Below are 23,143 nucleotides of genomic sequence, written 5' to 3'. Positions count from 1 at the left end.
ATTTCAACACAGAACACAAAACAACCTTCAATGATTTTAGACATCACTATTACTGGCATTTACGGGCCATTTCCCACCACTAACAATTTCCCACTGCCTGTCTCCTGCTGTATCTTCAGCTTTCTCTCTTCCATTTCCCTTTTTGCTTTCCTTTCTCCCTGTTTCTCATTTACTCACTCCTCTCTTCAAGATTTCCCCCAGAAAGATAAATATATTCTTACTCCTTACCTTACCCCAGGCAATGACAAGGGGACTATATTAACCAAGTTAATCATCTCATTATGATTTTTTTTCTTTTATTTATTTTTGAGAAAGTGAGGAACAGAGTGTGAGCAGAGGGAGGGGTAGAGAGAGAGGGAGACACAGAACCCAAAGCAGGCTCCAGACTCTGAGCTGTCAGTCATAGAGTCCAACTCAGGGCTCGAACTCATGAATTGTGAGATCATGACTTGAGCTTAAGCTGGACTCTTAACCGACTGAGCCACTCAGGCACTCCTCTTTTTTTTTTTTTAATGTTTATTTATTTTTGAGAGAGAGCACAGGTGGGCACACATGAGCAGGGGAGGGGCATAGAGAGAGGAAACACAGAAGCTTCTGAAGCAGGCTCCAGGCTCTGACCTGTCAGCACAGAGCCTGATGCTGGGCTTGAACTCACAGACCCTGAGGTCATGACCTGAGCCAAAGTTGGATGCTTAACCAACTGAACTACAAAGGCACTCTCCATTATGATCTTTTCCTTAAAAGAACCATCTACTCCAGGATTGTATTATGATATTCCTCATGGAAGTTCCAGAATTTCTATGTAGAAAGAGTTTTGTAGGGCTAATCTAATGGAAAGGGAATTTAGAAAGCTTACCTTGAAATTATACTTGCATAGCAAACAAATTATGTTTAACTTAATTGTGCATCATTCAAAGTCCTGGCAGAAATCAAAATTCCACCTACAGGGATTTAGCTGAAGAGACTTTTCTTAAAGGAGTGTCTCCAGAAGTTGTGGGCAGGTTAGAGAAACCAACAAGAACCACTGAAGCACCCAGGGACAGTGACAGCGGGAAGCCATTACACCCCTAGGCCTGAAGGAACATCAGAAGGAAATAGTGTCTCTGAGCCTCATAATGGCTGGAGCTGTGGAAGACCCAATAAGAGCTGTTATCATAGGGGTTATAAGCACTAAAGCAGGAAGGGAGTTGAGGAGGAAATACTCTGATCTCTCATTCCTCTTGTCCAGATACCAGCTGATGTTTCTCATGGGCTGAACCAAACTAGAAGCCAGATGGCAGGGGAGCCCTGGTGAGGTCATTTCCAGGATTTCTTACTCGTGGCCCAGAACAAATGGGATGCAGTTAGGTGATGGAGAATAACAAGATGAGATTATGTATTTATTTGGAGATAACTTTGAAGGCAGAAACTGAATAAGAGTAAGATTAAGGACCACTTATGGCCTTAATCTTACACAGAAACAACTGCAGTCAAGCTTTGTTTCATAGAGAAATTTTCCCCTTCTAATACACTGGAAATCTGTTGTGAAGACAGGTTAGCCAACCCCTCCCCCACCTTCCCTACTTCTGGGAAAAGCTCTGAGTCACAGGCAGAGCAAGGTGCAAAGGAAGTATTCAAGCAGCATTCACTTTGTCTTATCACCAAAATTCCTACCTCCTTTGTACCACAGGTTAGCTTGAAACACGCTGTATTATAAGAAATAGAAAAGCAATATTTGAAGCATAAAACTAACCTGCAACAACAGATCCAGAAGTCAAGCTAAGCACCTGATGAAACCAACACAACTGAGGATGTACACTTTTGAACTCTAAATTCTTCTTATTGCATCTAAACTTAAGCTCTCAACCAACCATGAGAAGAGTTTACATTACTCTTTGAAATCACTGAGGCAAAAACATATTACCAAAAGCTAGAGAATGGATACAGGAGTGATTCTTTCCTCGGGCTGAATACTAATATGAGGGATATCTTTGTTTCTTTGTGGAGAATAGATGCTGCATTATAAACTCCTAGGTGCTTCCAGCCAACCTGGTTACCTACCTGGCCCTCCTTTATATGGTTGTGTCTACAATTACCAAGGGACTTGTAGAAGAATATCTAGAAAACGGTTAGGTTCAACCAAACTTCCTAGATGAGCCAATGACTACCTCAACTTCTGGGAGCAATCATAACATGCAAATATGGCTTTGGCCTGCATATACCTGGGGTATACTATGGTGTCAAAGAGAGAGTGTCATAAAGTTTCTAACAGGAAAATACTGTCTTCTGTAAAGTTAACTCTGACATGACTTGAGAAATAAAAGAGAGAAATATCCATGGACATACATGTTGCCCAAGCCTCTCCTTCACATTTTTGGTATCTGGGATAGCCTATAGAAGAGGTGCTGAGCTGAGTGCTTTACATTAATCACCTCAGAATAAATCTGGGTGATGCATCTTAAAATATCCCTATTTTACAAAGAAAACAGGTTTAAGAAATCATTGCTTTGCTCAAAGACATATAATTTGTACATGGTAGAGCTGATCTTAAAACCTCTGTGTTTAAAGCTTTGCTCCTAACAACCACACCACATTGAATGAATGTCAGGGAGTTTGGAAGAAAGGTAGTGAGATGATGTATCATACAGACGGTTAAAGTTGTTTCCAGAATTATGAATCTACAACATTGCTATTTATAAGAAATATAGATTTGATCATTCAGATGACCAAAACTTATTTCTCACATATATTTAGACTTCATCTATAGTTCCTGACTCACAGCTTCCAAAACTCTTGTAATGTCCTAAGTATCGAAAGTGGTAAATATGTCTTTTGTTATTTTAGTGAGGTGACTTTTGGAAAGCATCTAAGGATGCGGTCTGGTTGCCAGGAGAGCCAACCATGTGATTAGAGGGTTGGAACTCTCAGTCCCACCCCCTGACTTCTGGGAAGGAGAGAGAGATTGGAGGTTGGATGGATTCCCCGTAATCAGCTATGCCTATGTAGTATGGTTATACTACATAGTATAAATAAAACCCTAAAGGTCAGGGTTCAGAGACCTTCTGTGTAGGTGAACATGTGGAGGTGCTGGGAGAGTAACTCCCCAGAGAGTACAGGTAACAATTTGGATTTGTGACTAGCATCTGAAGTGGGTGGGGGATTAGGGAGGAATCTTCTAGGACTGAATTCTTAACCTGTGGAATCCAATGCTATCTTTGGGTAGACAGCCATCAAATTGAGTTGAATTCTCAGGCTCTCTGCTGATGTCCAAGAATTTCTTGGTATTGTGTGGGAAGTACACCTCTCCCACCTAACGTATATGTTGGAACTGGGTCCAGGAACCCAAAAAGAGAATCCATATACAAGAATAAATTTAGTTAGCCAGTACTCTTGGTAACAGAAACCCAATTCAAATCAGCTTAAGCCAGAAAAAATACATATTGGCTTATTTAACCTACAAGTCCAATGGGTAATAACTTCTAGCATTCAACCAGGTACTTAAAGTTTTCAGGAATCATTCTCTGCAAATATTAATTTACAAACATTGCTTTTTGTGTGTGTTGGTTTTAATCTGTAGGCTGACTGTGTCTACATAATGGAGATGAGTCCTGATAGCACCAGATTTACACAATACTTAAAGTTCATGACCTCAAAGAGTAAATAACCCTCTTTCCTTGATCATCTATATCAATCCTTGAAAAACATTCTGGCTTCCCTTGAATCAACCGCCCATCCTTGGACCAATCACTGTGTTTGAGGAGGAGTGCAATATTCTGGCTGGTGTGAGTCATAGGTTCATTCCTAGTATGACAGGTGAGGCCAAGTGTTCCACAGCTGTTTCCAAAAGAAATAGTTCCCCAGACAGGACTCTGTGCAGACAAAGAAAGGTAAGAAAATAAATATGGATACAAAAATTACTAACTTACTAAAAAAACAGGGCAGTCTCTAGTTGTGGGTGTCTAAATGAAAGATATGAGCAATGCAAGCATATGAGAAAACACTGTTTGCTACCTCACTGAGCAAGAGACACAATATATTAAAAATAGCTCCCTTGAACAGAGTATACTGCTTGAACAAAAATAAAGAGATGTTTTCCTTATTCTTAAAATGTAATCCTATACTACTGGAATAATGATAACTTCCATCTCTGAAACATTTTTTTTCTTAGCAAAAACATCAGGAACCTCCACAGACTTACACATAGAGTTATACATAACTCATCTAATTACTCAGAAAGCAAAAATCAGTTTAGGAGTAAAAGCTATTATAATTATTTTAAAGGGAAAAAAGAGGAGAGAAAATGTCTTCATCTAAAGTCAATGCCTGGGAGACTGAATACAGGCAATCTGTAATTTAGACTCTCCTGAGTCTTAGTCTGAGTGCCTAGCTCTGGATTCTCTCAACCTCAGCATCCCCCCAGAGCTGCTTTTTGGAAGACCATTTTAGCTTCCCCACTTCAAATTCTTCTCCCCAGCCTACCCCTTCTGACTAGTCAGTGCTCAAAGGGTGTTGGACTAAGGAAGAACTTGAGGTCGGTATTCCTGATGAACCAGCCCAGGGAGTTCTTTCCCCTCTCCATCTTGTATCTCTCCTTCCTCCAACCACCTAAGGCACTAACCTTTAGACTCTATCAGTATCTTTTATGCATTCTTCTATCACAGAACTATTCTTATTTTGTTGTCCTATTTGTTTATATGTGCATCCTTTCCCCATTTTCTCCCCATCCCCCATTATTGACAAGATGATGGAACTCACGTTAATTCATTATTGTATCTGCAGCAGTTTTTATACAGCTGACATCTAGTAGGTACTCAATAAATGTTGGTTGAGTGAACGAGAACTTTCCCATTATTTGTAAAGTAGTGATTCTCTGGTTTGTTAAGAGACAGAATTCAAAGAAATTTTTGCAGAACTCAAAGTACTATGGATATTCTAAAGTTAAATAAATAGCTCAGTATATAATTTTATACTAAATTGAGTTTTATACTAGATTTTATTGTAGAAAAGTTGCAACAATATCAAAAGTTTAAGGAAGTAGTAAGATGTGTAGCTTAAGAAGAGCATTATATTATGTCAAACAAATCTAGATTCTACTTTTGACTGTTCTGGTTGTTACTACTGCATAATGAATTACACCAATCCTAACATAACAAACTAGTAGTTCTCACTTGGAATCTCTCATGCATTTGCAATCAGATATGGGGCTGCAGGCATCTGAAAACTTGGTTCTGCTAGAAATTTTTATTTTATTTTATTTTATTTTAGAGAGTGAAAGAGAGTACGAGAGAGGGGCAGAGGGAGGTGGGAGGAGAGAGAGAGACAGAGAGAGAGAGGATCCTAAGCAGGCTTCATGTTCTGGATGGAGCCCGACACAGGATTCGATACCCTGACCCTAGGATCACAACCTGAGCCAAAATCAAGAGTCAGATGCTGAACTGTCTGAGCCTCCCAGGCACCCCAGGCTCTGCTGGAAATTTAAATGATTTATTTAATGGTTGACAGTTGATGTGGAGCTGATGACCAGGGCATCTATCTGTGGCTTCTCTAGCATGGAGGTCTTAGGATGGATAGATTTCATACCTACCAGTTGGCTTCTACCAGAACAGGCATCACAACAGAACTAGGTGCAAGCTGCATGACTTTTTTTTTTTTAATTTTTTAATGTTTATTTATTTTTGAGAGAGAGACAGACAGACAGAGCGTAACAGGGGAGGGGCAGAGGGAGAGGAAGACACTGAATCCAAAGCAGGCTCCAGGTTCTGAGTTGTCAGCACAGAGCCCAACATGGAGCTTGAATTCACAAGCCATGAGATCATGACCTGAGCTGAAGTCAGTTGCTTAACCAATTGAGCCACCCGGGCAAGGCCAGCCTTCTTTTAAGGGAAGGGGACATAGACTTTGAATGAGAGAAATGTATAAGAATTTGTGGACATGTTTAAATCTATCACACTAGGGGCACCTCGGTGGCTCAGTGGGTTGAGTGTCTGACTCCTGATTTCAGCTCAGGTCATGATCCCAGGGTAGTGGAATTGAGCCATGCTCAGCATGAAACCTGCTTAGGATCCTCTCTGCCTCTGCCTCTGCCCCTTTCCCCCTTCCCACTCTTTCTCTCTCCCTCAAAAAGAGAAGAGAAGAGAAGAGAAGAGAAGAGAAGAGAAGAGAAGAGAAGAGAAGAAGAGAAGAGATCTACCACACTAGCTCTACCACGTAGTATTTGAATATGCTGGGGGAAATTAGTCATTTGTGGTTTTTTATGTATAAAATAGGATCAATAGGGGAACAACCATTAGTATCTCATATTTTTCTGTAAAAATTTCTTGTGAGATACCATTGTCCAGTGGGAACATAATTTTAAAAGCACTAAATTCTAACTATTTTTATATATCCAATCATTCCAAGTTCTGATCAGCTAACCTCAATATGAACTTCTGAAACCCAATTCATTTGTTTGTAATTGCAAAATGGTTTCCATATGTGTGCATGTATATTCATTTACTATGCTAACAATGCATAACCTTGCTATTCTGCCAAAGAGATAAAAGAAAAAAGTTTACCAGTAAAAAAATCTGTTAGTCACTGACTGATATGACTTTGCATTATGCTAAAAAATACCAGAAGAGAGACAAATGGTTGATCTTTACTTAACACAAAAGCAAGAACTTTAAAGACTATCAGAGCCTTTGCCGCAATATCACGTTGATTCAATAGCTAGCAACACAATTAGTAAAAAAAATACAAAAATCATGGGTGAAGACAATCATCCTCGTAATCAATCTTTTATAAATTCCCTGTGGGTAATTAATCTCATATAATACTATGCGGTGTTATAATTCCCTCCCTGTTCTTCCCTTTCCCCCAAGCCCAGAAATGTTTGAAATTCAATACATGAACTCTTGCCACAGAATTATATCAAAAGATTTAATTAACAGGAAATCCTGCATAGCATATCTATCAACTACAAGGAGATTATTCTCCATAGAGATCCCATGGATTCCTGAGCAACTTCTGCCTAAAGAGCCCATTCACCTCACTCAAAATCTCTAACACATGCATTATTTGTGTTCCTGAGAAGCTGTAGCTGATGTTCCTTTGCAATTACTTTTATATTCAACCTCTCAGTGCTTCCTGGATCTCTTCATGCAATGATTCTTGAAAATGAATGAGAATTTCCTCTTGGCTCGTGAAATGTGGAATCATCATCTCTCCTCTCTAGAAGCCCTCACTCCGTATTTCTGGCTGTTATATACTCATTCAACACCTTCTTGGAAGCCACTGAACAAGAGAAGCAGTGGCCTGCAGAACCTGGAAAGATACGAAAACTATCCCTGCTGTTGCTAAAGGAAAAGAAACTTGGACATTTTGCTAATAATCGCCATCTTGTTTCTATGATAATTTTCTTATCTTGGGCAGAGTAATGTCCTCTCCCCGCTGAGTCTATAATGGCCTTACCACATTTCTCATTCTTCTAATGCTCCTTTACAGTACATTCCTTCATGACAGTCTTATTTTGGGAGATATACTGACATGCACAAATGGGAGAGGAAAAAACAGCACTAATAATAATGACTTGACATCAGTGAAGAAACAAACTAATACAATCCAGCCAATGTTGAATATTAATGAGGCATAAATGAATTGACCAACAATCAGATTCTATTCTCAGCTCTCCTGGAAAGATTCCTGCCTTTGTGGTCTTCCTTGAATCCTAAGTTTTTTTCTTTTTCTTTTGAATGCTGCTTTGCTTCATTGGCCGCATATTCCCTTTGTGACTGAGAAGGCACTCAGGGATTTGGTGGACAAACCACTCTCCCTTCCTGCTCCCCCCATACAAAACATTTCCTTCAGCAGACATTTCCTTCACCAGACTGTTTTATTGTTTGATGGTATGCTTACAGATACGCGCATGTAGGTGCATGCATGTGTGTGTGTGTGTGTGTGTGTGTGTGTGTCCTCATTATATATATATATGAGCTAAGTAATTGGATATTATTTCAGTGAGATGATATGTTAATACAATTGGTTTATCTGATAAACCAAGACTTCCTATTATTTTGAAAGTTGCTAGGTGATAGTTTCAAAAAATTTGAGATATATGAAAACACATAGGATAAGTATGCTCATAAAATGCTCTGGATCATAGACACTTGTACTTTTACAGAAAGTTCTGCAAGGAGATAGGAACTGTTGTACTGTGTGGAATACTGCAAAAGAACAGCAGAGCAGAAATAGACCTTAGAAAACACAGACGAATAGTGTTACATATGCATCTTTCAGCTAGCCAGTGTCTCCAGGTTATTTGCATATTTTTCATTTTTTCTTGTGACAAAATGACATAGGGTAAAATTTACTGTCTTAATCATTTCTAACTGTACAGTTCAGTAGTGTTAACTATATGCAACAGATTTCCAGAACTTTTTATTTTGCAGAATGGAACTCTATGCTCATTAAACAACACTCTTGGTTTCCCCTTTTCCCAAGTCCCTGGTAAATGCCATTCTACTTTCTGCTTCTATGAATTTGACTACTCTAGATGATTCATATCAGTGGAATCATATAGTTTTTGCCATTTTGTGACTGGCTTATTTCACTTATCACATTGTCCTCAAGATTTATCCATTTTGTATCATGTGACAAGATTTATTCCCCTAGTAAGGCTAACTAATATTGCATTATATGTATACACCACATTTTGCTCTCCATTCATCCAGTGATGAATGTTTGGTTTGCTTTTACTTCTTGGTTATTGTGAATAGTGCTCAAAATATCTCTCTGTGACCCTGCTTTCAATTCTTTCAGAATTTTTTGGATATGTACCCAGAGTACACACCCAGAGTGGGATTGCTGGATCTTATGGTAGTTCTATGTTTTGAGAAGTCATCACACTATTTCACCATAGCAGCTTCACCATTTGCAAGTGCCAACAATAGTAAAGTCTTCTGATCTCCATATCCTCACCAACACTTTTTCTTTTCTTTTTTTTTCAATAGTTAACATCTTAATAGGTCTGAGGTGATACCTCATTGTGGTTTTGATTTACATTTTTCTAATGATTAGTGATATTGAACCTTTTTTCATATACTTGTTGGACATTTTTATTGATTCATTTAAAAAATTTATTAGAAGTTTATTTATTTTTGAGAGAGAGAGAGAGAGAGAGAGAGAGAGAGAGCACGAGAGGGGCAGAGAGAGAGAGAGAGAGAGAGAGAGAGGGAGAGAGGGAATCCTAGGCAGACTCCATGGTGTTAGCACAGAGCCTGATGTGGGGCTTGATCCTAAGATCTACAAGATCATGACCTGAGCCAAAGTCAGATGCTTACCTGACTGAACCACCCAGGTGCCCCTTGTTGGCCATTTATATTATCTTTGTAGAAAGGTCTATTCAACTCTTTTGCCTATCTTTAAATTGAGGTTATTTGTGGGGCGCCTGGGTGGCTCAGTCGGTTGAGTGTCTGGCTGCAGCTCAGGTCATGATCTCATGGTTCGTGAGTTCAAGCCCGACATCAGGCTCTGTGCTGACAGCTAGCTCAGAGCCTGGAGCCTGCTTTGGATTCTGAATCTCCCCCTCTCTCTGACCCTCCCTGCTCACTCTGTCTCTCTCTGTCTCTCAAAAATAAATTTAAAAAAACATTTAAAAAATTTAAAAAAATAAATTGAGGTTATTTGTTGTTTGTTATTGTTGTTCTTTATAGTTGCAGGAGTTCTCTATGTATTCTAGATACTAATCTCTTATTGGATATATGAATTGCAAAGATTTTTCTCCCTTTCTATACCTTGCCTTTTCATTCTGCTGTTTATGTGCTTTAATGCACAGAAGATTTAAAGTCTCATTTGCCTATTTTGACTCCTGCCTGTGATTTTTGTATATCTAAGAAACTATTGACAAATCCATTGTCATGAAGCTTTTCTCTTATACTTTCTTCTAAGAGTTTAATGGTCTTAGGTCTTACATTTAGATCTTGAATCCATTTTGCATGATTTTTGTATATGGTATAAGATAAAGGTCCAGTTTCATTCTTTTGCATATGGATATCCAGTTTTCCATCACCATTTGTTGAAGAGACTATTTCCTGTTGAGTGTTCTTAATAACTCTGAAGATCATTTGACCATATATAGAAGGGTTTATCTCTGCTCTCCAGTTTATTTCTAAGTGACACAAATCTACCATGATTAGACAACTCTGTATGTAGATAAAATGTACAGCCTCTTGTATTAGTCTGCATGAATGTAAGTACCCCAGCATTTATTAACTGTGAGACGTTAGATAATTTACCTTCCTATGCCTCACTTTCTTTATTTGTAAAACAGGAATAATGATAGTCCCTCCCACAGAATGGGATTGTGAAGATTACCTGATACATAGAAAGTGCTCAAAAACTCTTACCTATTATAATTGCCTAAATTTGCCTTTCTTATAATTTTACTAGGACACATCCAATACAATAATAGCTCCCTAAGGATCTTTGGATCATAGTAATTCCCTCAATTCTAGATGCCAACCCTATTCATGCCTACTGTACACTCTCCATTTATAGTCCAATACCAGAGGTTTGGTTTTTTTACTTTCATCTTAGCCTCATAACCACTTCACTTGTACCCTTCTGCCCATCCTTCCACTTTCCCTGAATATAGGAAATAAAGAAAGATGAATATTGGGAAAATATAAAGGAAGGAAAAGGTCTCTGTAGTTTCTCAAAGTTGGTATTCAGTATATATTGATCCATGAACCTGAAATAGGTTTGAAAAAGATCAGAGACTCTCCTCCTCCCCTTCTTTTCTGTCGTTTATTGTGAAGTGATTAAGGTCAGATGGAGAATGCGTGGGGATATAGGAAAAGTAAAGTTTTTTTTAGCACAGCTTTCTTTGAAATTGACAGGCAGCGACCACAAAAATGTTCTTGGTTTTTGGACAGTTGCACTGCTTAATTCCTTACCTGACTAGTTCTACTGCTTGAATATGGATAGAACAACTTACATTAAATTAAAACGGGTGTATTCAACAGCTACATTGTATACCTAAAAGTAACCTAATACCATTTGTCATCTATACTAAAAAACATGCCAAATCAACTGTACTAAAAAACACACCAAAAATGAGTATATGAACTGTACTAGCAGCTGAACAGATTGGAGCAAAGTGAAATCATAGTAAATCTAAGGAAAAATCATCTAAATCTAAGCAAAAGTAAGCATTAACATTGATGCTATGTGATGTAGATTGGTACAGCTGGCGTTTGCCACGTCTCTACTTCTGGTCCTTTTCAGATGAATTCTTTCTGTTAGAACTTATGTTCTTTTCATTATCTATTGATCTCCTTCCCTTTACATATTAAAAGACATCTGGAAAACCAGAACTATAAATGTTATTTGTAAAAATTTTTCTTGTTCCAATATTAATGCAAATTAACTAACTATGCCTGAGCTATCAATGTCCAACTGATCTCAATATAAAAAAAAACCTCACCCATATTGCAGTTTTAATTAAATTGATACCTATCTCTAGTTCACATTATTTTATCCCAGAAAAGACAAAAATGTTTAAAGTGGATATTAAATATTAAGGAAGCTTTTATTCTTAAAATACTTAATACAATATGTATCAGCATGTAATTATCAAACATGGAAAGTTAATAATTTTTAAAACCTTGGAACATAGTGATTTCATTGTCAGGGAAAACCTTCATGGGAATTTTTAAAAGCATAGACTCTAAATATAATTGAATATTGTTTTTGAAATGAGGAAAACCTCCAAAATTATTTGAGAGACCAGCAAGATATTTCCTTTGTCTTTCAAAAGTTTCTCATAGAAATAAAGAGCATGTGTTCTGCGGTTTGATTCCAAACCTGTAGACTCATTTACAGGCTTCTATTGTTTCTCTGATTAAAATAAAATCAAAAGTAGGAGAATTGCATGTTACTTCCAATCAAATCTTGCGTGTCTGTGTGCTTGTGTGTGTGCGTGTGTGGAATTATAACTCACTTTTGGCACCCTCGTTTTTCTAAATCTAATCCTTATACATATAGTCAGAGCCAGATACATAGCAAGCACATCTAAGAGGATGCACTAAATACTTAAATAAGTGAATTGTTTTCTCTCAGAAAACAAATGGTTTTCTATGCTTTTAAGATTGGATCTCGATAGGATTTAGAAAAGATGTCATACCGTTGATCCAAGGTTTCCAATTTTAAAGTTTTATTTATATATGTTATTAATAAGATTTTGGTGCTATTTGGTCCTGGGTAATTCCTGTTTCCAAGTGATGACGAGACTCTCACATTAAGGGGAATACACACTTGACCCACTCAAGTGGTTCAAGGTGTGGAGAGGACAACACATCCACAGTTAAGGCCGTGCCACTGGGCTCAATGAGGAAAAAGAAGAATATAATGTAGATGTCTCTTCCAAGCAGGAAGAAAAAGAAAAAAGTCTTTCCATTTCCAGAGCAAGACGGTTAGAGACTGGTTGTTCACCTCTTGGGAGTGGAGCTTTGAGAGAAGATGCAGGTGGAAACAGCTGAGGTAGTACCATGGAATGGTCCATTATACTTTGCCACACTAGTCAGATGATTTCAGAATAGCTACCAGGTGGCAAAGACCAACAGACAAGAATTACCAAATGCCAAGGGGCCACACTACTAAGAATATTTTTCCCTACAGGCCTGAACTTGAGTTTTTCTACTCAAGGAACATCCCTCATAGGGAGCTGACAAAATATTTACCTGAATACAACTGCTAAATCTGGAAGTTATTTTAATTGGCAAGTTAAAGTGTCTCTTGTTCTGCCAATGAACTGTACACTTAAAAATGCTTATGTGTAGGGGTGCCTGGGTGGCTCAGTCAGTTAAGCATCTGCTTAGGCCCAGGTCATAATCTTGCAGTTTATGGGTTCAAGTTCCACATCGGGCTTTGTGCTGACAAGTCAGAGCCTGGATCCGGCTTCAGAGTCTATGTCTTCCTCTCTCTCTGCCCCTTCCCTTTTCTTTCATTCTCTCTCTCTCAAAAATAATAAACATTTAAAAAAATTTTAAATGGTTATGTGTATTATACTACCATTTTTAATGTTTACTTATTTATTGTATGAGAGAGCGCAAGCAAGGGGCAGAGAGAGAGAGGGAGACAGAGAATCTCTATTCATAAACCCGGAGACTAACCTCAGCTGAAATCGAGAGTCAGGCACTTAACTAACTGAGCCACACAGGCGCCCATTTTACCACAGTTTTTTAAAGTTAAAAGTTAAAATTTTTAAAAGTGTCTGTTGTTTTTTCACCTTTCCACCTCAGTAATAAGAAGTAAAGATGTTATACTTCTTTGCATATCTAATAATACAACTATAATTTAACCTTGAATAGCCCCCTATGTTGACATACACAGATTTTTTAAGTTTATTTATTTTCATTTTTTAGAGAAAGAGAGAGTCTTAGTGGGTGAGGAGCAGAGAGAAAGGAGACCAGAGACAAGGAATCCCAAGCAGAATCTGCACAGTCAGCACAGAGCCTGATTGATGTAAGACTCAAACTCATGAACTGTGAGATCATGACCTGAGCTGAAGTCAAGAGTCAGAGGCTTAGCTGACTGAGCCACCCAGGTGCCCCTACACACATACTTTCTGTTAAAATTCCTGAGGCTTTCCTTTCTAGGACCCTTTTCAAACTATTCTTTCCTTAAGGTTCTTCTTATAAGTGAAATTTCTCCAAGGTTGGGGTCACACCGGAAATGTAATCTGGCATTGCATTTTTTTCTTCTGAGTCCTTCCCAGTAACATAATTATATTCACTCACATCTCACTAATAAATATAAAAACAGAATTGGGCCCAGACTTGTAGGCTAGCTTGCCCTCCCTATAAATCCCCACATCTAGAATATCTGAGGAAGTGAGGCCTTTGAGGAAGCCATGCTTACATGTTACACTCCAAAGGGAACTTTGTGGGCGGTGGGTCCCACAAACTGTTTTGACAATAATATGAACTTTCTCAGTATTTCTCCATCCCTAATATGTATGGATAGCCAGTTTCCCAAACTCCTGCTTCTTTCATTTGTGGAACTACTTGTGCCCATGACGGAAACCTCTACCCCTAGATAAAAGAATGTAAAATGAAATGAATGTGAAGCCAAATTGGACCACACCGGTCATGAATTATGTGACTTTGGGAGATTACTTATCTCTTTGACTTTTAATTTTCTTCTTCATAAAATGAAGATAATTCAAACGTCATGAGGTTTGTTGTGAGGATTAAAAAAAATAATGAATACAGGGGGTGTGTAGGTGGCTCAGTCAGTTAAGCTTCCAACTCTTGATTTCACTGAAGTCATAATTTCATGGTTCCTGAGTTCAAGCCTGCTCAGGCTCTGTACTGACAGCATGGAGCCTGCTTGGGATTCTTTCTCAAATAAATAAATAAAAATTTAAAAACATAATGAATACAGAGTGCTTACTCAGCCTATGTTGCTATTTGAGTATCTCATCCTTAGCCCCTCTCATTTCCATTTTTGAATTATGAAACACTTGCAAATAAGTTCCCCTGTGCTTTTCTTTTTTAATGTTTATTTGACAAAGAGAGACAGAGTGTGAGTGGGGGAGGGACAGAGAGAGAGGGAGACACAGAATCTGAAACAGGTTCCAGGCTCTGATCTGTCAGCACAGAGCCTGATGCAGAGTTCGAACTCAGGAGCCCTGAGATCATGACCTGAGCTGAAGTCAGAGGCTTTACCAACTGAGCCACCCAGGTGCCACTCCCACCCCCTACCTTTAACGTTCTCTTTTAGTCCTCTTCTGAGCACCTTCGATGGCCCAGATATAATGCTAACTTTGGTGATCCAAAAATGAATAGGAGACAGATGTTCAAGACGCCCTTCGAGTAGCAGAGCAGACAAATGCTACAGAGGAGGGAGCAACTGAGTCTTACCCAGAGTGGGAGAGGGTGAAAGAAGACTTCTTAAGAGAACGTACTTGAGTTGCACAGAACGGAGAGCAGAGGCAGCTCGTGGTGTGTTCTTGAGCCTCTCCCTCATGAGGAGGGTCCCAAAGATATCCATGAATCTCTGGGCTGCAGGTGAAACCCAGCTTTCTTCAGATGGAGGGAAAACCTTCCATTATAGGACTGAAGCACAGAAAGGATGATTCTCTTACCTCATAGGGAAATAAAGAAAATCATTGCTCCTTCTTTCATGCATATGTTTCTCCATTCTTCTGTGCACTCACCAAACATTCATAGACTCTCAGGTAAGTACCAGACACTGTGATAGATGCTGTGGATATAGAGAGATAAGAAACTCAGTCCAGTAAGAGACAAGAAAATCAAAGATTATAGTGCATTTATGAGAGCGCTAGCAGAAGTACACTCAGGGGGACTGGGAAAGCAGTGTGAGGGTGACTAACTATTTTAGTTTACCGTCTACCATCGATATTTAGCAATAAAAGGAAATCCCTCCATCCTACACAACCTAGATAGCTGGGTTTTCGGTTCCAGGCCAGAGTGGGCTCTCCTCATGCAGCCTGGTGACAGTGTGGGAGTATAGTCAGAATTGATGTCCAGCCTAAATTTAATGAAACACCAGATGGATAAGGATATTGGAACCATTTGTTAAGTGAATTAATTTAGCACATGGAAGCTACATTACGTTGAACGCTTAGGAAAATCCCAGTGTCCACAGTTCCTAGAGTTTATGGAGATTAGGTGATGTAAATACTTTTGAGCACCCGTTATCTAAAAAGGTAATTCTGACAAAGTCCTTGCCTGCAAGCAGCTTATAGTTCAGTAAAGGAAAAGTTGTACATACAGATCATGACAGAGTGAGGTAGAGAGAGAATGATGTCCTCAAACCTCATCTTCATGTCGGATAAGGAGTATCTTTGAAGGGCCCGTGAGGTGACTCCACTGGCATGAGTGTGGTAGAACGAAGGAGAATAGCAGAGAGAATGGGAGGGAAGGCCCTCAGAGAGGCAAGAACTCCAAGGATGCAAAGCAAAACTCACCTGATACCTTGGGCCACAGCCCAACCACTGAAGGGAGGGAAGGAGACGCTCAGTCCACGCTCTCCCACATGCCTGACTTTGTCTCCCTCAGAATCTCAATTCTGCAAAATATTTCCCAAGAACTCTGAAATGTGCTCACTTTGGGGTTAGTTGGACTGTGGTTACACTTTTTTTTGTAATTAGAGTCGATATACCAAGGCTTGTACCTGAAAGCTTTCTTCACGGTGCTAATGCTTTAGTTGAACGGGCTCTGGACACTTTAGTAACTATCCCCAGTGTGTTTATTAACGACAGTTTATTTTTCAGGCGGATGCTGAATGATAATTGGGAGCAAAATTCAAGTTTCCTTATTTTTTTTCCCAGTCGCTAGTGCTCTGAACACCCATAAATTCAACCACACTGTTCACTACTCTCTCTCTCTGCTCGTCTCCCCCAACTTTTGCCACCACAAAACGTAGTGTTCATGCCTCATTTCTCGCAAAATTATGAGACGTGGTGAGTGAATTCACATTAATAATATTTTAGTTAATAACACTTTGAATAGTCTACAGACCATTTACCAAGGAAACTAAATTATTTCAAATACTTGTGTCAAAATAAATGAACCAAGGCTTTTCTAATGTAATAGCCCAACATTTTATTGTGGGTATAAACACAACTCCCTGATCTCTAAAATTCAGGAACCCTTATTAGTTTCTTTCTTCATTAGTGAGAGTAAAAAATGTTCCCGTATGGATTTTTCCATACATTTAGTAATGGAATAGGGGCATTTTTCCCCCTAAAGTAATTCAAACTAATACAAAATCTTTTTCTAATATAAAATTGTCTTTAGAACACCTTAGAATTATTGCAAACGGTAAGTAGAATTTATTAAGGTTATGAATCAAAGAGAAATGTTGTGTGTTCTTGTTGTCATTAAAAAATAAACTTAGAGGTTAATCTTTTCCCCAGTTTTTTGGCTTAGCAATGACTCTGGCTTTTTTTTTTTTTCTCTCCTAATAGGTTCTCTCTGGTTCCAAGGTATTCCCAGCTGCTGAGAGTCACAAATTCTGTCTGAATAGGAATGTGACCTTTCCAGAGAGGAGCCAATGTTTGTAAGCTAAAATACGAAGGAAGGGGGGAAAAAGTTTGCTGCATGACTTGTGTGCGGCAGGAGGAACGCTCATTCCCAGCAGGCCGGCTCCACGCCGTTCCCACCCACACCTAAGTGTCCGGACTCCATGTCTCCATTCCCCCCTGAGCTCCGGGGCTAGCAGAACGGCCAGCCGCAGACACAGTAGAGCTCAGGCTCTTTGATGGCTAAAATTCTGCCTCAGTGTTTGCTTGTCTCTTGCAGGGAGGAAGCAGCATCTGGCCCCTCAGCTCTGCTCCTGAGAAGGGGAATCAAGAAGCAGCCAAGGGGCGCCTGGGTGGCTCAGTTGGTTGGGCGTTGGACTTTGACTCAGGTCATGATCTCACGGTTAGTGGGTTCGAGCCCCGCATCAGGCTCTGTGCTGACAGCTAGCTCAGAGCCTGGAGGCTGCTTCAGATTCTGCATCTCCCTCTCTCTCTGACCCTCCCCTACTCACACTGTCTCTCTCTGTCTCTCAAAAATAAATAAACCTTAAAAAAATTAAAAAAAAAAAAGAAGCAGCCGATACACCTTAGGGAGGCAAGTGTCCTGGGTTATTCCTACCCACTGCCAGTCACACAGATTACATTTTTCTGGATATGACCAGGTGTCCTCAATTCCCCAAGTCTGAATACACTTAGCCTTTCTTCTCCAAACTGCTTTATATTCCTTACCCCACCCCCTTTTCCCCCTCCATTCTTAGCTCTTAAAAAAAATCACAGACACAGCAGTTATCACACATCTTCTGACTTTTCATCATAGCTTTGCATACCCTTTTCAAATATTCTCTTCCTCCCTTTCTCTCTTTTTAACTCACAGTTTTGCTTTTTGGCAACCAACCAAAGATTTCTCTGTGTGACTTAAAAGAAATATTACAAGACAAACCCTCTCCTGGAACAAGAGCTACAAAATTATTTGCATATGTAATCTCTTCCTGTGCCTCCTGCTAGCCTGGGCCTCTTCGTCTCCAATCCTCATGGTGTAACAAAAGAATAAATTATGGTACTACTGATAGAACATTAAACTGACAATCTTCTGAGGCACTGGCAGTTTTAATGGAAACCAAAGAAAATTCAAGATTACACATTTTCTTGTAAATGTATTTCGTTTTCCTGTCTGCCCTCTCGCATATTATCAGTTTTCTTGCCTTCTTATTATTCAGTTTCCTCTTTGAAATAAAAACAACAAATCTAAAGCTGCCTTTGAGCCAATCTCTTAATCAATTGAACTGTACTTGCTGAGAGAAAATTAAGGTATGGCAAATCGGTTACAAGGTGTTTAGGCTTATAGTTTAAAGGTTTAGTTTAATTAATAAACTGTAGCAATTTTAAAAGACTAAACAGATTACCAAATATTTTGTCTCCTTGACAATTTTGGGAAGATGGGAAAAGTGAAAATAAAGGTGTTTCTATAGTGCCATCTAGTGGCAGATTCATAAAAAAGCTCGGGTTTTCCTCCAGGGATTGTTTAAAGGAACCCAGAAAACATCTGTTACTATTAGAGTCTAGTCCAAGTTTAATTCTAGTTTTGTTTTAATCTGCTCTTAGAAGAATCCAATTGTAGGGGCTCTTTTTGGTGTCATTGAGAGTTTTAAGCTTTAATCTGGTTTTCAGAGTGCCCAAAAAAAGATGAAAAGCCTGAAAATCCACAGCACTTACTGCCATACTATTTTAACTTTAGACTTTTCCTTGCTGTTCCACTTCTTGTGTCTTGCTAAAACAAAACACTGATTCTGCTAAGACTAGGAAATTTTAACAATCTAAGAAAACTGCAATGATCATGCTACTTAGAATACTGTTCCCCTCTTCTCATTTAAATCTATAGCTTTTAGGGGCGCCTGGGTGGCTCAGTCGGTTGGGCCTCCAGCTTCAGCTCAGGTCAGATCTCACGTTCGTGGGTTCGAGCCCCACGTCAGGCTCTGTGCTGACAGCTAGCTCAGAAGCTGGAACCTGCTTCAGGTTCTGTGTCTCCCTCTCTCTCTGCTCCTCCCCCTCTCATGCTCTGTCTCTACCTGTATCAAAAATACATAAGACATTAAAAAAAAATTAAAATCTATGGCTCTTAAATTTTAAATCTTATGAATAAGAGGAAGCAACAGTTTCTTCAATTACACTTATTAAAGAGAAAGACATCTATAAGGACAGAGTTTTAGAAGTTAGCCCACTGTTAGCAAAGTTCAAAATCAAGTACCCTCCACCTACACATGCAAAAAGAAAACAAAAATTAGAAAAATAACAGCCCAATTGAAAACTACTGTCTAATTTATTTGTATTTCCCAGCATCAGGTTATCCTTTGAAAGACCTATCTTTAACTTGTAGTTCCTTTGATACTTTCAGGACCAACACTCTCTCCTGACCCATACTTACCAGCTGCTGTTTCCAAAGCACCCTCCGCCTTTCTTAGTGTTCTCTCCTCAAATCTGCCTGTGGCAATTATCACTGGCTTTCCAAGTGGTGAGAGAGGTGGATTCTTAGCGTGTTTACCTCAGAGGCTTCAAGTTTCCCAGGACCTCTTCCTGTTGTGCATTCTTTCATTCCATCATGATCATGTGGATAAACTAATAGCCGTGAATTTGAATTGAAATACAAAACTTGCTGAGCCAATCTGAAATGCTTTGAATAGTAGGAGGTAGTTAAATGGATGACGCTCAAAAAGCATATGATGTTAGCTGAGATATTGTTATATCTATTGGGTCAAGGGGCCAAGTCTGTAATTTCCCAATAAAAGCCATCATCTGGAAGTTTCTCCTTAAATAAATCTAATCTTCCTTTTTCAATTCCCTGACATCAATGAAAGGGTTTCTTTGGTATTAATTTTTTTCTTCATCAAGATATTCAGAACTGTGAAAATGAACATAATTTTTCAGACTGGCAGATTTTACCATGTTAATTAGAATGAGAGTAACTGAATGAGGCACATCTGTCTAAAGCAGTTTCAATTCACGAAGACCCAAAACCTCTTTTCTTAATTTCAGACAGATTACTCTAGAATCTCTTGACCTCTATGGTTTCAGCATCCCCAAAGCTGTCAGTTCAAAGGCTCCTGTCTTATTGATGGCATTAGTGGTGATTTTATAATTGGTACCTAGAATTGACATGACGTGAGATTTAAATGGTTGTTGAGATCTTTGTAGATTAAAGATTTTTAATTAAATACTAGTTTAGTATCTGATGTCATTTGAAAGGGCCAATCTTCCACAGCAGGAATTTTAGTGGAAGGAAGATTGCCAAGCAAGGCTCACTGTACGTCTCCCTTCCAACCCTCTCCAGTGGTGCCAAGTTTATTATAGGTTAGAAACCGAACAGAGTCTAGCAACCCTTTCTAAAATGTAATCATTTAATTTTCATATAATTTCATGAAGGCAGTTTAATTATTTTATAATTACATAACTGGAACATGGTATGGAACACGGATGTGATGAATGTACTATCTTACCAGCTTAAATATGGCAAAAATAAAGAATCAAATCACATGCAGAGATTCAGATAGAGCAATGCATAGTCTGTGTTGGCATCCCTTTCTCTCCCTTTCAAATGACATAGTAAAGAAAGCCTTTCTTCAGTGTTATTCTGATTTCTCTGAGTTCTTGAACTTTCTCAATGCCAATAAAACACTACTTTGTGCTGCCCTTAAAAGTAGAAGACGGAAACCCAATAGTAGGATAGAATAACAGCCACACAGGAGAGGACCCTCCTCCCAGAACCTGTCAGCTCATCCCTGCTCCACTCTCGTTAGTGACACGTAACTGTGACAGGCATGGATGCTAGGCCGTGGGCTTTGCGCTCTTACTCCACTTCAGAATAGCAAAGAAAAACAGGTATTTGGTGTCCAAAAATATTTCTAGAATATATTGATTTCTATTAAACTTTTATGGTTATATGGGCATAATTAAGAGGCAAAAGAATATTTCACTTTATGAAACAACCTCAGATAACTCTAAGGTGCTCATGATCCCTTACAGTTTTCCTCATTTTTAGAGTTTTTAATGCTTCAGGTACTAAAGAGAAAGTGACATGAGGATAAACATAAGCAGGTATTTGCATCTTCACAGCCTAGAACCCATGGCCTATAGTTGCATGGTTTAAGAGGCAATATAACTATTCAAAAAAAGGGACAGGATGTTAGGGGCAGAAGTGAAAGAAAGTTGCATGGGCAGGAACTGGGAAGCAGCAATACTATGGGCTCCACCGGGAGAGAGATCAGAACCTGCTTGGACATGAGGCTCTGTAAGGAGAGACCTCAGTGGAAGAGGCTGTGGTGCTGGGGCTGTGGCACCAGGATTCCACCTGAGGTGTCTGGGCTGACGGTGGGTAATGGAAGGGACTAGCTGCTTGAAAACAGACTTGCATCTCTAGGAACAGGAGTTATCTGCATTGCCTTTGATTATCTGCAAATTATAGAATGGTAAACTAGCTCAAAGGCAATGAAAGGCCAAGTGACCCTATCGAATCAGCTAATTCACCTAGTATTCCATTGAAGTCATCCAGTAATCTTTTTGGTCCATTAGAAAGTTCTTCTGTCATTTTTCCCTGCATTGGCAATCCTGGAAACAGGAGATCTTTCAGATGTTCCACAAAATTCTATTCATCTCTAAATTTCTTCATAGATAACTCTATTAAGAAGTTCTTTCTGATCCCCTCAACTGATAGTGAGCTCTCCTTTGTAGCTGCACCATGCCCTTGTCTCTTTTTCATGGTACTATGTCATTTTACCACCAGTGATAATACGTATCTATCTAATTCCCCATATTGGAATTTAAGTTGCTTTTTAAAAATCCTCTGCAGTAGCTATCAGAGTGCCTAAATATGTAACGTGCTCAATAGATATGTTTCACTGAATTTAATGTAATTCTTATATCCATTCAGCTAGTCCTGATTGGCTGTCTTATAGGTAAAGATGGCAGCTTCTTGCAAAGTCAGATCTTAGAAGCTGATCGCTATCTGGAATCCTCTTCCACAACATGAATATAAACTGAATAACTCCAGGCCATGCTTGCTTTAGATCCAGTCTATTCCCAAATCTCCCTGTCAAACTCTGAGTGCCTGAAAATATTCCCATTATTGGATTTACTAGTGGATTTTGATGAATTAAGATATTTCAAAAAGGCTATCTCAGTACTGAAAACCCTATTAGGGCATTAGATGTTAACCCCTACTAATAGATCAGCATAGAATATTTGATAGGCCTCAAAAGAAGGCTAAGAAGAGGCGCCTGGGTGGCTCAGTCGGTTGAGTGTCTGGCTTCAGCTCAGGTCATGATCTCATGGTTCGTGGGTTTGAGCTCTACGCTGACAGCTAGCTCAGAGCCTGGAGCCTGTTTCAGATTCTGTGTCTCCCTCTCTCTCTGACCCTCCCCTGCTTGTGCGGTCTCTCTTTGTCTCTCAAAAATAAATAAAAAACAGAAAAAAAATTTTTTTAAAGAAGCTAAGAAAAGAAAGATTTTTCCTCTTTTTCTTTTAAATAGTAAGTGTTTAAACTGTGGTTGGGGGGCACCTGCGTGGCTGTCGGTTGGGCGTCCAACTTCAGCTCAGGTCAGATCTCACACGTTCGTGGGTTTGAGCCCCGCATCGGGCTCTGTGCTGACAGCTAGCTCAGAGCCTGGAGCCTGCTTCCGGTTCTGTGTCTCCTTCTCTCTCTGCCCCTCCCCCTCTCATGCTCTGTCTCTCTCTGTATCAAAAATAAATAAAACATTAAAAAAAATAAACTGTGGTTGGGGATATACTGGGTCTGTAATGACTGAAGATGAACAGAATTCCTTCTCTGTCATCCTTATGAGAATTTACTATTATTTTCTTCAGTGAAATTGGAAGTTTAGAAAATATATTTCCATGAAAGAGTGAATAAAAATTTTAAAAGACATTTTTAAGGATGCCTCTTAGATCATGATCATCAGCTATTATTTATGGGTTGGTATTGTAACCAAATCTTTATGTCATTATGTGAACAGATTGAGGAAATTTAAAATACTGCCTTCAAAACTAGAAGTGATTACATTGGGACCCAGAAACAGTTGGCATCCTTGCATAAAAGACACTTGGTACCAATTATTTATGCACTAAATGGGTCTAGAATTCCAGATTAAA

General features: G+C 39.1%; 1 long non-coding RNA gene across 1 annotated transcript in view; it reads left to right on the top strand.

Annotated features, from left to right (window-relative positions):
- The window catches only part of LOC115296831, a 37,251-nt gene extending 19,852 nt beyond the window's left edge, over positions 1–17,399 (top strand). Inside the window, exons 3-4 of the long non-coding RNA XR_003911083.1 lie at positions 16,952–17,043; positions 17,286–17,399. This is a non-coding gene — a long non-coding RNA (uncharacterized LOC115296831). The remainder of the gene's footprint in view (positions 1–16,951; positions 17,044–17,285) is intronic.
- The last annotated feature ends 5,744 nt before the right edge of the window (positions 17,400–23,143 follow it).

This window comes from Suricata suricatta, chromosome 7 (assembly GCF_006229205.1).
Source record: "Suricata suricatta isolate VVHF042 chromosome 7, meerkat_22Aug2017_6uvM2_HiC, whole genome shotgun sequence".
NCBI lineage: Eukaryota > Metazoa > Chordata > Mammalia > Carnivora > Herpestidae > Suricata > Suricata suricatta.
The sequence above is the reverse complement of the archived record's forward strand: the minus strand, read 5'-3'. Positions and strand labels throughout refer to the sequence as shown.